Below are 12,223 nucleotides of genomic sequence, written 5' to 3' on the forward strand. Positions count from 1 at the left end.
CAAAATTGGACATTTTTTAAAATTTATTAATTTATTGCTAATTTGGCATTTGGCTAATATTTTAGCAAGCTTTTGGCTTCAGCTTTTTCAGCTTTCAGCACTAGCATTTTTAACTAGTTATCAATTTTTTAGACTCATTTGGAGTTTGGTAAATATTTTAGCATTATGCTAGCTGTTTTGGCAAAATTAGACCTTTTTCTTTTTTTTTATTAAGTAATTTGGCATTTAGCTAATATTTTAGCAAGCTTTTGGCTTCAGAGTTTTCAGCTATCAGCTTTAGCATTTTTAGCTAGTTATCAATTTCAGCATTTTCGGCTATCAGCGCTAGCATCTTGAGCAGCCACATTCAGCATTCACGCTAGCATTATCGCATGTAATGCCATATATCTAGTTTTTTATTTGTTAATGCAATAAACGTCATTCCAGTAGATTCTGAAGAATCTCCTTCAGAATCTACTGGAATTACATTGATCGTGTTAACGGTTGAAAGGTTACAGCATGTTAAAAAATGTTGTGTTCAAACATCACCGCTGCAGGTGTGAAAGGGTTAAAGCTTAAAAACTATAACTGTTATGGTTAAAATCAAGTTTCTTTCCAAGTGTCCGGTCTCCTCTTGATTAGATCTGGGGACATGACTTCTATCGGAGTCGTAAAAAGAATTTAAAACCATTTAATTCTAAACAAATTAGATAAAAAAATCTGATTAAAACAACCTAAATCTGGACATCTAGAGCAGAAAACAACGCTCCCGTCCCACTAATCCACATGTGTTAAAGTCGGAAATTAAATCCGGCCCTACAGATCATTTCATTTTATTATTATTAGTGGCACCACAAAAAATGTATTTTTACAGAGAGTAAAATATTGAAAGTTATTTAAAGTTTAAGTCGATTTATCCCTAGTAATGTTAAAAAGTTACGTTTTTAAAGTTCAAAAAGTTTAGTTTTAGTGTGTTTAACAAATGTTTATCCTGTACTATGTTTTTTTGGTTTTGGCCCCCCGTGCGATTGAGTTTGACACCCTTGCACTAAGCAGATTCTTTCAGACCCCCCCTCCTTCTCCACCACAGACTGTGAGCCCCCCATTATCAGAAGCAGGCCAAAGCAGGCACTGCTGGTTGCACAGAGATTGACGTCAGAATGACAATCCGCAGTCATTCATCCCCCCTCCAGCTTGGGGTGCTGATGTCATTGTGCAAGCTATAGGCCTGCATCCATTACTCAACCGGGGCAGGCGGGCATCTAGCTCGCATGAGAAGAAACCGGCTACAATAGATGAGTAATGTGTCACATTATTGCAGCTGTAATTCAGAAAGTCATAAAACAGACAGAGGGGTTTTTGTTGGGTGCATATGCAGGATCTGAGAATTACTGCCTCTGCATTCTCTCCCGACAAGCGTTCCTCTTTGTCCATTCAACCAATTAGACCGTGCAAACGACAAGGGAAAACAACAACTTTTTTTTTTTTTTTTTTACAATTTTAATATCACTGTTAAACTAATATAAAAACAATGTTCGGATTTCACGTGAGGAGGTGGATCTCTCTCTTCTCGCTCCCCCCCAAGCTCCAGACTAAAATTATACGGCATATTACATCCACCCCACTCCATCACAGTCACAAACACACACTTACACTTCAACCCACAATGAGACATTAAATGAAAAATAGACAGAGGGGTCGAGGGAAAGGAGAAAAGGGGGCTTTGCCATGGCAACCCCAGTGTCAGGCAGCCATAATCCCCTCCAGTTCAATGTCGCGCCCTCTGAGGGGACCCCCTCTCCACAGCTGAATATTTCTTTTGTGTTGAGAGTCTCTGCAGGCGTATATGTGTGTAACCAAGAGATGGAGGTGGGTGGGGGGACTGGATTTAGAGTGTGCAGTGGGGGGTTATAGCTAACCCATCTTAAATGGGGGGCAAGCTGCAGGTCATAGAGTCTCAACTCAACACTGGATCTACAAACCAGAGATCAAAACCCACAGACACTATCTGCTGAAACAAGGATTCTTCAGCGAAACTCTATCGATGGCGGGAGATAATCTTTTGAAATTGCGGATAATTACACCATATGGCAAACAGCCGGGCCTTTCCTCTCCAAGCCCATCGCGCCCCACACTTCTGTTTTTTTTCTGTTCGGAAACTCTCATGGTCTCTGGCTCTTGCCTGAGCAGGCCACTCTATATTTCTGACAAAAGCGGTTTTAGAGGAGTGGGTGGGGACAGGCGTCAGCTGCTAGACAAAATAAAAAGGCCTCTATTTGTTCCTGACAATAAATGTCCCCCGTCTTTGGAGCCCCTCCGCAGCTGCAGCCGGATAGGCTTTCATTTCTAACTGCAGTCTAATAGAGACCAATGTCTCCTTCCTCTACTGTAAGCTGATTCACTAAACGGGGAGGACATCTTTCAGCTGCTCTATAAAGGATTGTAAAGAGTGTGAGATAAACTAAAGACATTTTTAACAATTTTCTAGAATGTACCTGGTTGGAACGATGAAGTCACAGGAATTGTGTCCAAACCTGAAAAAGAAAAGTAATCACAAATTAAAAAAAAGTAGCTCCTTTTTTTATTTTTCACTAAGTTTCCTCATCAACAGAAGATTAATGTCCAGCGCATCCCCCGGAAATCCCAAAGCACACTTCCCCGGAGGCTGAGCGATGGAAGCTGGCACAGGAAGTGCCAGGGCTTTGTCTCTGGGTGGTCTGATGTGGCCGTGGGTGAGGTTTGAACGGAGCTGCTGCATGTCCACTCCGGTATATACTGTACGTTCAGCCATAATGACTAACAGACCTGCCTGTAGGGGCCTCGAATGCTGCTTCGTGCCTACATGTGCATATATGCTATGTTTTAATAGGAGTTCTCAGCATTTATGGGAAGTTGCAGCGTTTCTCCTTACAAATAAAAAACTAGATTTTTCACCCAGAAAGAAAAAAACAAATCTGAGCATGGATTGAAACAGATATAACTCAACTATGGACAATAATTACAGGTTATTTGGCTGTTCTTCTACCATATTCCGGGTGGAAGTTTTTTACTCCATTTGTATGTTTTGCAGCTTATTTCCTTTAACAGAGGGGGCCTCACAAGTGAAAAGAAAGTGGACCCTTCTGCCTCGCAGCCTCCTCAATGCACATTTAAGTTGACAATGCTTGAGCCAAAACTGATTTAACAAGCATTAGAAAACTGTTAAAAGTGATCTGTGCCATTCCAGTCTATTAGAGAGCAAAGGGCACATTGTAACACAAGGTGCCGAGTCTGTTCAACAAGTGCAAAGACATAAAGCAAAAAGGCACTGAGTTAGTGCCCTGCGACTGATTGGCAGGGTGGGGTCACAGGGTGACCCCTAACCTTTTTAACCTTAAGGAATGTTGTCACGCTGGTGCGTGTATTGTTCCAGCCTCCCTGAGGCCAGCCGAGGCCAGCGTCAAATGAATGTGAGCGATGAATGTTCCTGAGGGTCCCTATGCCCCCCCCTTAAAATCTCTTCTTTCTTCCTCTAATCCTTTCTTTTCTGCCCCTCATCCCTAAAAGTTCGGCAAACAAAAGATATCGACAGGAATGAGAGCGGGCCGTCGTTGATGCTCTGGAGTGCGCACAGAGGAGATGTTTGGAAGCATATTTCTATGGAGATCACTTGTCACATTAGAAAAGGCTCTAATAAGTTCTCCGTGGATTTGTCGGAAATTTGAGACAATTCTTGGCCAGGTACGTCCTTTCCACCCACCTAGGGCTGGCCAGAGGAAATAACGGCGGTGGGGGGAGTTTATGATGTCATAAAAAAGTGCCAGCAGAGAGGAGAGGTGCCTGAGAACAGGTTGTCTGTGGAGCTGAAGTCATAAAAGACTCCTGCAGCTTCCGCTCCCTCCCCCTGACTAACACCACAGATGATGACAGAAGACGGAACAGTCAGTTAGGGCCAGCAGAGAAATGCAAAAAACATGTGTGCAGCTAAAAAAAAAAAAATCACCCTCCAACATGCAGGTACGAGTTCGAATGAGTAATCCCTCAGACAGAAATTTATAAATGTGCAAATTACTAATGTTTTGGGGATTTTGCAGTAATTTATATAAGTTTTTAACAACACGGAAGGAGAATTAACGTGATGTAAAAGTAAAACAGGAACATTCTCTGCACCGGGGAATTGGCTACACTACAAAAACTTAATCTTAAGAAAGTAAATAGACCCTTGTCAAATAAAAAAAAATGAAACGTATCAATAAAGCTTTTTTTGACAATTTTTCTTGCCCAATTGGCTGATTTTTTTGTTTATTTAAATACTTTTTAAATGTTTTTTATAGGTCTTGTTTCTGCAGTGTGTTTATTTTCCAATATATGAATGTTTTATTGCAACAAATTAGTCATTTCTATTCAAATACTCAAAAAAATGTATTTGAGACTTTATTAAATTGGCTTAAGAGGAAGAAAATGATACGCATCATTTGAAATATTACAAAAAAATGATTTCTACACACCAAACATAACCTAAATCAGAGTTATAACCTGCTCTGCTCTCATATTTTATTTATTTTTAAGCTTTTTTTTTTCGCTTTATCCAACTTTGAAGCATACATCCTCCTACATGAAGATGCATCCTTAAAGTTTCTGAGCTTACTTTTTTTTTTAAAAAAAGGGGGGAGAAGAGACAAGGTGGTTATTTGCTCTACAGCCTCGCTAAGGAGGTTTCCGATTGTAAACAGGAGTGGTAGCGCAGCCCCGTTTCCTTTCATCCTTCTCCTTGAGGCATGCTGCCTTTGTCTCACAGTGGGACAGAACAACCAACTTCCCAGCTACGCTGTACTGGTCAAATACCTGGGAACTACCACTGGCCTGGTGGGAAAAAAAGAGCAAAAGAGGAAGAAAGAGGAATGGCAGAAAGATGGACAAAAGGGATTTAAGTGATGACAAAACGTTAAATGAAAAGGAGACAATTTGAGCCCAAAGAAAAAGCAACTTGTCAATTTAATAAAAGGTAAATTTAGTCCATTTTTTGTTTGAGTAAGTGGGAAACACTGATTTTTTTTTTCTGTTTTACTTCCCTCCCCTTTCCTGCTCTGCATTTTCACGCCAGCTCAGCAGAATGAAGGGAGTTCCTGTATGCGAGGACATGTTTTGGAGGTGAAAGGAGTTTAAGTCCTCCCCAAACCAAACCCGACCGCAGGCGCCTGAATGTAAAGCTGTACGTTTCAGACCGCCGCAGCAGCGACCAAACCCACTGTCACACATCATAAAGCAAAGCTCAAGCAGCAGGACTGAAATAAAAGCCGGGGGCAGATAGAGTAAAAATAAGGACAAAATAGAGAGAGAGAGAGAGAAAGGAGGGGGAGAAAAAGGCCTAAACTCCAAGGACATGTCACTCTAGTTTCAAAAAAATCTAAACAGAAATGGTCTGGAAATGAAAAAAAAGAAGCTCATCATCTCTAGTTTTTGCCTGTCGACAGAGAAGAGTTTATTTTCAAATAGTCCACAAAGAATGCCTGTCATTTCCTGGCGTTCCCCACTTCCATATGAAAGCCCCCTTCCCTTAAGGAACAATGGGAAAGATTCCAAAATTTCCACGGGGAGTGTCTGGCACGGTGATACAATAAGAGAACGTGTTGTGACAGAATTGAGACAGCCTGTTCCTCTTCGCTGTGACGAGATTTTATGTCTAAATGAGCGGCGCCGAATCTGTTCTTCGAGTCAACCCGTTAATTCCGTTTTTAATTGCTAGCATGATCAACATAATTCCAGTAGATTTTGAAGGAGAAAAGCGGCGTGCGCCGCTTTTCTCCTTCAAAATCTACTGGAATTATGTTGATCGTGACAACGCTTAAAAAGTTACAGTTTTTGTGTTTAAACTACAAAAAAAAGTATTTTTTTCTAAAATTTGTAGATGTTTAAAGCCCAAACTTCTCTTGTAAACTCGCACACGGCGTGCTAGAGTATCATAATTACCCCACCGAAAGAGTGCATTCGGTTCAGAAGTGGACGGAGTTCAAATGTCATGTGCTCCTGAACGGACCAATGGGCTCTTGAAAGTCACCTGGCTTGACCCGAGAGGACCTGAGCCCTCGGCTAGACAAGAGGTCAGAGGTCACCCACTCATCTAGATAGGCTGTGTGTCGCAACGCCTGAGGCTGGGAGGGGGGGGACAGGGGTCTCCATTATCTAACCTTCCCCAGCACAGGGGGAGCACAAACACATCGTTTCCAACACAGGTTCCTGCTGATGTGAACTCACTGGGGCCAAAGACAGATGCTGAGATGGAAAAAAACAACAAAATATATTTATTAGATTATAAACACATTTTTTGTTCATTAAATATTATGTTTTTAGGCTTAAAACAGGGTTTCTCAAACTATGGCCCGCGGGCCGGATCTGGCCCTTCTCCACATTTGACCCGGCCCCCCAAACACTATGAAAGAATTATGATTTTTTGTTTTTGTTTTTCCAATCTGGCCGATAGAACGTTACACTTATTCCACTCTTCTGCAGTCTGACCAATGACGGGAGAGTGTAGACTATTTTTTAAAAATATTTTAGTATTTTTTTTTCTGTGAATATTACTAAAATGAATTATTCCAAATTTTGGCTTATGTAAAAATTTGCGACCATTTTTTTTTTTTTTTTAGTAAAATAGAAGAAAAAATAAAAAAACTAAGTGGATGTTTAGTTTACATCAAGGGGCCCAAAACTGCGGCCCACGGGCCGAATCCGGCCCTCCTCCACATTTGGCCCGGCCCCCAAGATTCTCTTGTATTTTGTTTTTTTTTTCCAGATTTTTTTCTCAATCTGGCTAATCGCGACCCACATAAAACGGGACTTTTATTCCACCCTTCTACAGTCTGACAGTAACGGGAGAGCAGAGACTATTTATTGGTTTGAAGTTTAAAATATTTTAGTATTATTTTTTCTGTGAAAATTCCTAAAAATAAATGACTAAAAATTGCTCAGGTCAAAATTTGCGAAACTATTTTTAGTAAAATAGAAGAAAAAATAAGAAAACTAAGTGGTTGTTTAGTTTAGATCAGGGGTTTAAAAACTACGGCCCGCGGGCCGGATCCGGCCCACTTCCAAATTTGACCCGGACTTCAAAAATACTATCAAAGACTTATGTTTTGTTTTTTTTCTCTCAGTCTGGCCAATCGAGACCCACATAAAACTTGACTTTTGATTCCACCCTTCTACAGTCTGAACAGAGCGTAGATATTTATTGGTTTAACTTTTAACATTTTTTCTGTGAAGCTTACTGAAATGAATTATTAATAATTGTTGCTCGGGTAAAAATTTGCAACAATTTTTTTAGTAAATAGAAATAAAAATCAAGACAACTAAATGGATGTTTATTTTACATCCAAACTACGGCCCGCGGGCCGGAACTGGCCCACTTCAGCTTTTGGCCCGGCCCCCCCAAAAACGTATTTTTTTTTCTCAATCTGACCGATCGAGAGCCACATAGAACTTTTATTCCACCCTTCTGCAGTCTGAACTATGACGGGAGAGGAAAGACTATTTATTGGTTTAATTTTTACATTTTTTTAGTATTATTTTTAAAGAAAGGAATTATTTAAATATGGCTATGTGTGGCTTTCTGGAAAACCATAAATGTTAACATTTAGGCAGTGATTGTTAACCAGCCCCCCTCATCAGAGAAGAAAACTGTGGCCCTCACAAGAACAAGTTTGGGGACCCCTGGCTTAAAGAATTAAATCAACCAGAGAGAAATCGCTATAATGGGACCCCCTGATGCTCCAAAAACATTTCCCCCCCTGACAAAGACAAACATTCGTATTTTAATTCAAATGATTCTGTCTTAAAGAATGAAGAGTAATGGAGGAACAACAGAGATCTGTGGCTGAGAGGCTCTCCGCTGTGATAGCAGGTTGCTTCTCGACATAATTGCAGGGTGCAGCTGATGAATCTCATCATATGTGATAATGAGTTACACAAGAATGATGATCATAGCTCCAGCAGGAGATAAGTCGGCATCCAAATGCTCCTCTGCGCACATTACAGCAGCAGCAGCAGGAGGAGGAGGAGGAGGAGGAAGACGACTTCGGCTTTTTGCTCTGCTCACTCATCCCTTCCTGATGACTCTATAGGAAAGCAACTGGAAACTGAATTAAACAGACATACATTTGCAGCTTCTTCTTTTATTTTCACACAAACTCTACGGAAGTGAAGCCACATTGCACCAGAATTTCTTCCTCCATCACCCATTTTTATACAACAATTTCAAAGTGCTGTTTTCTATTAAAACTTCCAGTAAAAAGCAGTGCTGCTCTAAGCGTCTAGACCCATGTATCCAGATGGCAGAGGAATTTATGGAGACTGCCTCATTAACCTTAAGGCATATTAGTGCTTGGCACTGCACATTGAGAGAGTAAGCAGCGTTTTTTTTTCTCTCCTGCCTGCCTAAGAGGAGCAGCATAAATTACGCGGAGAGTCAAAGCTCAGAGCCACAGTCGCACCTCTGTGCCCCATAAAACTGCACGCGGACAGCCCTGTGTTTGCTTGAGTAACGTGCATCCTCTCAAAAAAGAAAAGAAAAGTGCCCACCCTGAAAATGGCAGTCTGGACTTTCTTCTTGCCATGTGCTGGAGGCCTGGATTTACGCCCGGAAGTCAGATGCGCAAAAGCTGTTTCCGAAGGATTTGGAGGATGCGCAAAGCCATCCATGCCTTCCTTCCCTTCCCCTCCTCTCCTCTCCTCGCACTGTATTCTTTGTTTCATTTGTATAACACTCCAGATGGGCGTGAAGTGTGTATCGCTGTCCTCTTGAGACGCGCGTTAAGTGCAGCTCCGTTTTTTTCCTACGATTTTTTTTTTTTACGCACGCATCCACCCCGATCATGCGCCGCGTTGGGTGAGAGACGGGTGGCGGCTCTGAATGATGGCTGTCCGTTTTCCCGTTTTCTGCTCTTCAGGTGTTTTGGGGAGCAGCAGCGCTGCTGTACTGTCGATATCATGACAGATGGTCCATACAAAGCCGGTGCGCATTGTTCGGAGACTGTCTCCTGATCGAAACGAATCCAAATTTAGGATCCGTCCAGAGGAATTCTCTTTTAACCCAGATTGCTGAAACTTTTCCAGGAGGAGATGACAGCATCCGCGCGTCGATGGCACTTCAGAAGTTCTCTTTTGCATATGATTCATGGCAGTAAATCGTTGGTTTTGCTCAAAATCCTGCCTAAGTAGAGATTTTGGACGTGCAGAGAGTCGCGCAGCCGCCTGGATGTGGCGTCAAACCTAACCACAAAGAGATTGGCTAAAGCGTTCCTCCCTGTTTCTTTTCATGTGTTTTTCTATGATATAGTCTAATATTAACACGTGCGTTAAAAAGCGTGGACCAAAACACCGATTTACGCGTAAATGGATGAATCGGAGCGCTGCGCCCTCATGAAAAAAGCGCATTTCACACGGTGGCATACTCACAATCTTTTCCCTCTCTGTCCCATCCTTCCACCCATCCATCCACCCAGACTCGGTGCCACGCTGCCTGCGTCTGACCTGGCATCATCTCCATCCGAGTTCAACTCCACAGCAAGCCCGCGCGAGCGCGCCTCCCTCCCCGCGCCGCAGATTACGTTTGAGGAACAGAAGGGATCGGCTCCGGTTTACAGGGATCCCTGGGACGGCGCGGATTGGCTCCGAGAGGATAGCTTGATAGAAACGGGCTCTTGCCATTGGCCGCCGGACCAGCTGGGTGGGCAGGGATGGGAGCGGGGTGGGGAGGGGAGGGGGGTCGTGTATTATTCAGGAGCAGTTTGGAAAAGGGGGGGGGGTACTCTGAGGGCAAAGCAGCATATGCAGACAATGCCCCCACTCTCAGATTTTCCTTTTTTGGGGGGTTTATGGCGATTATCTTTTTCATAAGGATAACGGCCAAATTGGAGTTTAAGTCTGAATAAGCTTTGAGGACTTGAGGACTCTCATTGGATCCTCTGGGGAAAACACACACACACATCCCTAATGGCAATTTTCCATTAGAAATATGATATTTGTGGGAAGAAATGAAAATGAAGGTAAAACTGACATTTTCATTTCCAGCAGCCAATCAGATGAAGGAGAGCAGCGATAAATAAATAAAATGTTGTCCCCAACTCTCAGGAAAAAGTGTGCCAGCCTGTCTCCCTGCATAAAACAGGAACCCTGAGTGTGTTTCCGCTACCACCAGAAAGCCGGAGCAGCACAGTTTTCTCACACAGGGGCAGGGAAAGGAAATAGTGCGTGGATAATTCTCTTTCTCAGATCCTCTGGTTGCTCCTCACTCAGAGACACGAGTGAATCGATACAACTCAAAGCTTTCTCGTGTTCCCTGCTCCCATCAGTGCTGCCGCTGGAGTCCGCTTTCAGCGTTTGGGGTTTGAAACTTCACCACTTCTTTCTTGTGAGGAAGTCATTACAATATTATATCACAGCTGGGGAGGCCTCTCGAACACACACTTGTCTGAATCCACAGCACAGACCGGGAGTTGTTAACCTGTGCACTCGGTAGACAGAGAAATCCTAATAACCACAGTGGGGCTCTGCTCTGACCAGTAGCCATGGTGATTGAACACATTTCTCCACAAAAAAAATCTCCTTACAGGGCTTTATTAGGCCCAGAATTGTGGTTTTGGAAGGTAGCACCTCACCTTTTTTTTTTTTTTTGACAGTTTGACGACAGGTTATCCCTTCTCTCTGCCCTTGTCTCCGCATGTTCAAACCCAAACAAAGCAGCACATCATTGGATTATTGTGAGGCTAATTTGCATAACCTGTGGGAACGATTCTCTCTCTCGAGTCTAGATTTATTCGGTGTTCGGTCTAATTTCAAACATCCAAATGAGAGCAACAGCCTTGGCTTGATTTCCTTAAAGCCTCTAATCTCTCCTTCCTCTTTATTTAGGCGGCAGCTTCAATCACGGCTCTTTCACAAATCCGTGTGGGTGTTCTGGCGTGCGACTATCATGTGAAAACCTTCATAATTTCATATTCAATGCAGTTCATGTTTCATTTTTTTGACAAAAAGTAAAGAATTTGGTTGATATTAAGGCACTGTCATACATTTGTACAAATCTGTGTGGATGTTTGTCTTGGCTTTGTGATTGAGATGAAGGCTCCTTTCCCTCAACTGAACTGCAGGTGAGTTTGTCCTACAAGATCTGATGGGAACTTTTGGGGTCCCTTTTCCCTGAAGGGCGTCCCCTCAGATGATTACCTCACTCCCGGCTGTGACCTTACAATGAAATCACCCTGTTCAGATGACATCATGTGGTGTAACCCTTCTGAATAGCATTAGTAACGAAAAAGGAAAAAAAAGAATATTCCGTTGGGTTTCTTTCATGCTGCCATCAACCCTGAATGTGAACATTTTGAAACCTTTTACAAGGGATATTGTTGAAATTCTTGAGGATTGTTGAAAAACTAATATTTGCTTTTAGCCCACTAGAAAATAAATTCCAAAATTAATCTCAAAGATTTATGGATTTTAGAAAATTATTTGCTTGCGACACACTTCATTCATCCTCACCAAGCTGCTTTTCATGCCCCATTCTGACAAGATGCCATGTTTGAGCAAAATCAAGCAGTAGATGATGGGAAATTAAAATACAGTAAAAAAAAAATAAAAATCATAATTTCCCCCGTAAAGTCAAAACAAGCCTTTTTGTGACAATTTTAGAAAACGCCTTGAGACTGGCCGTATGCACAATGATTCTCCTGTTCTTGTTGTTTACTCCGAAAAACCCTAAAATTGTCCACAAACACCAGAAAGATTGAAGTTTGTGAAGATCATGAGACTGTAAGAACATGATCAGGTTCAACTACATGCAAAGAAATATATGTTTCAGGTTTTATTTAAAGGGGAAATACCATGATTTTCTCAAATCTTTCAGTGTGAACTATATCCATTTATATGTTCATATTTTACCTTTGGAGCACTAAAAAACAAATTATTTATGAAATACTAGTTTTTTTATGAACTCTTTTCATACCCGTAAGTAAAACTACTTGATATCTGAAGCTCCACCTTTTACTCTTCGAGGGTGTCGCCCATTTCATGACGCCAACCAAGAGTTGGCTTCGTCAGCTTGTCACCCATGAAAATCAAATTTTTATACTGACGCAAATACAGTGTAGCCTGGACATTTATCCCCAAAATTTATCCCAGACAGAATGGGGATGGCTAATGGGTTCATTTTGTGGTGAAATTGGGTCAAAAAATGTAAACAACACAGGATGAACATTTCAGGATGTATTGAAATGAT

General features: G+C 42.0%; 1 long non-coding RNA gene across 1 annotated transcript in view; it reads right to left on the bottom strand.

Annotated features, from left to right (window-relative positions):
- Nucleotides 1-9,662, bottom strand: part of LOC118599972 — a 14,410-nt gene extending 4,748 nt beyond the window's left edge. Inside the window, exons 1-2 of the long non-coding RNA XR_004949531.1 lie at nucleotides 9,409-9,662; nucleotides 2,475-2,513 (exon numbers count right to left, since the gene is read on the bottom strand). This is a non-coding gene — a long non-coding RNA (uncharacterized LOC118599972). The remainder of the gene's footprint in view (nucleotides 1-2,474; nucleotides 2,514-9,408) is intronic.
- Nucleotides 9,663-12,223: the final 2,561 nt, after the last annotated feature.

Source organism: Oryzias melastigma, linkage group LG17 (assembly GCF_002922805.2).
Source record: "Oryzias melastigma strain HK-1 linkage group LG17, ASM292280v2, whole genome shotgun sequence".
Taxonomy (NCBI): Eukaryota; Metazoa; Chordata; class Actinopteri; order Beloniformes; family Adrianichthyidae; genus Oryzias; species Oryzias melastigma.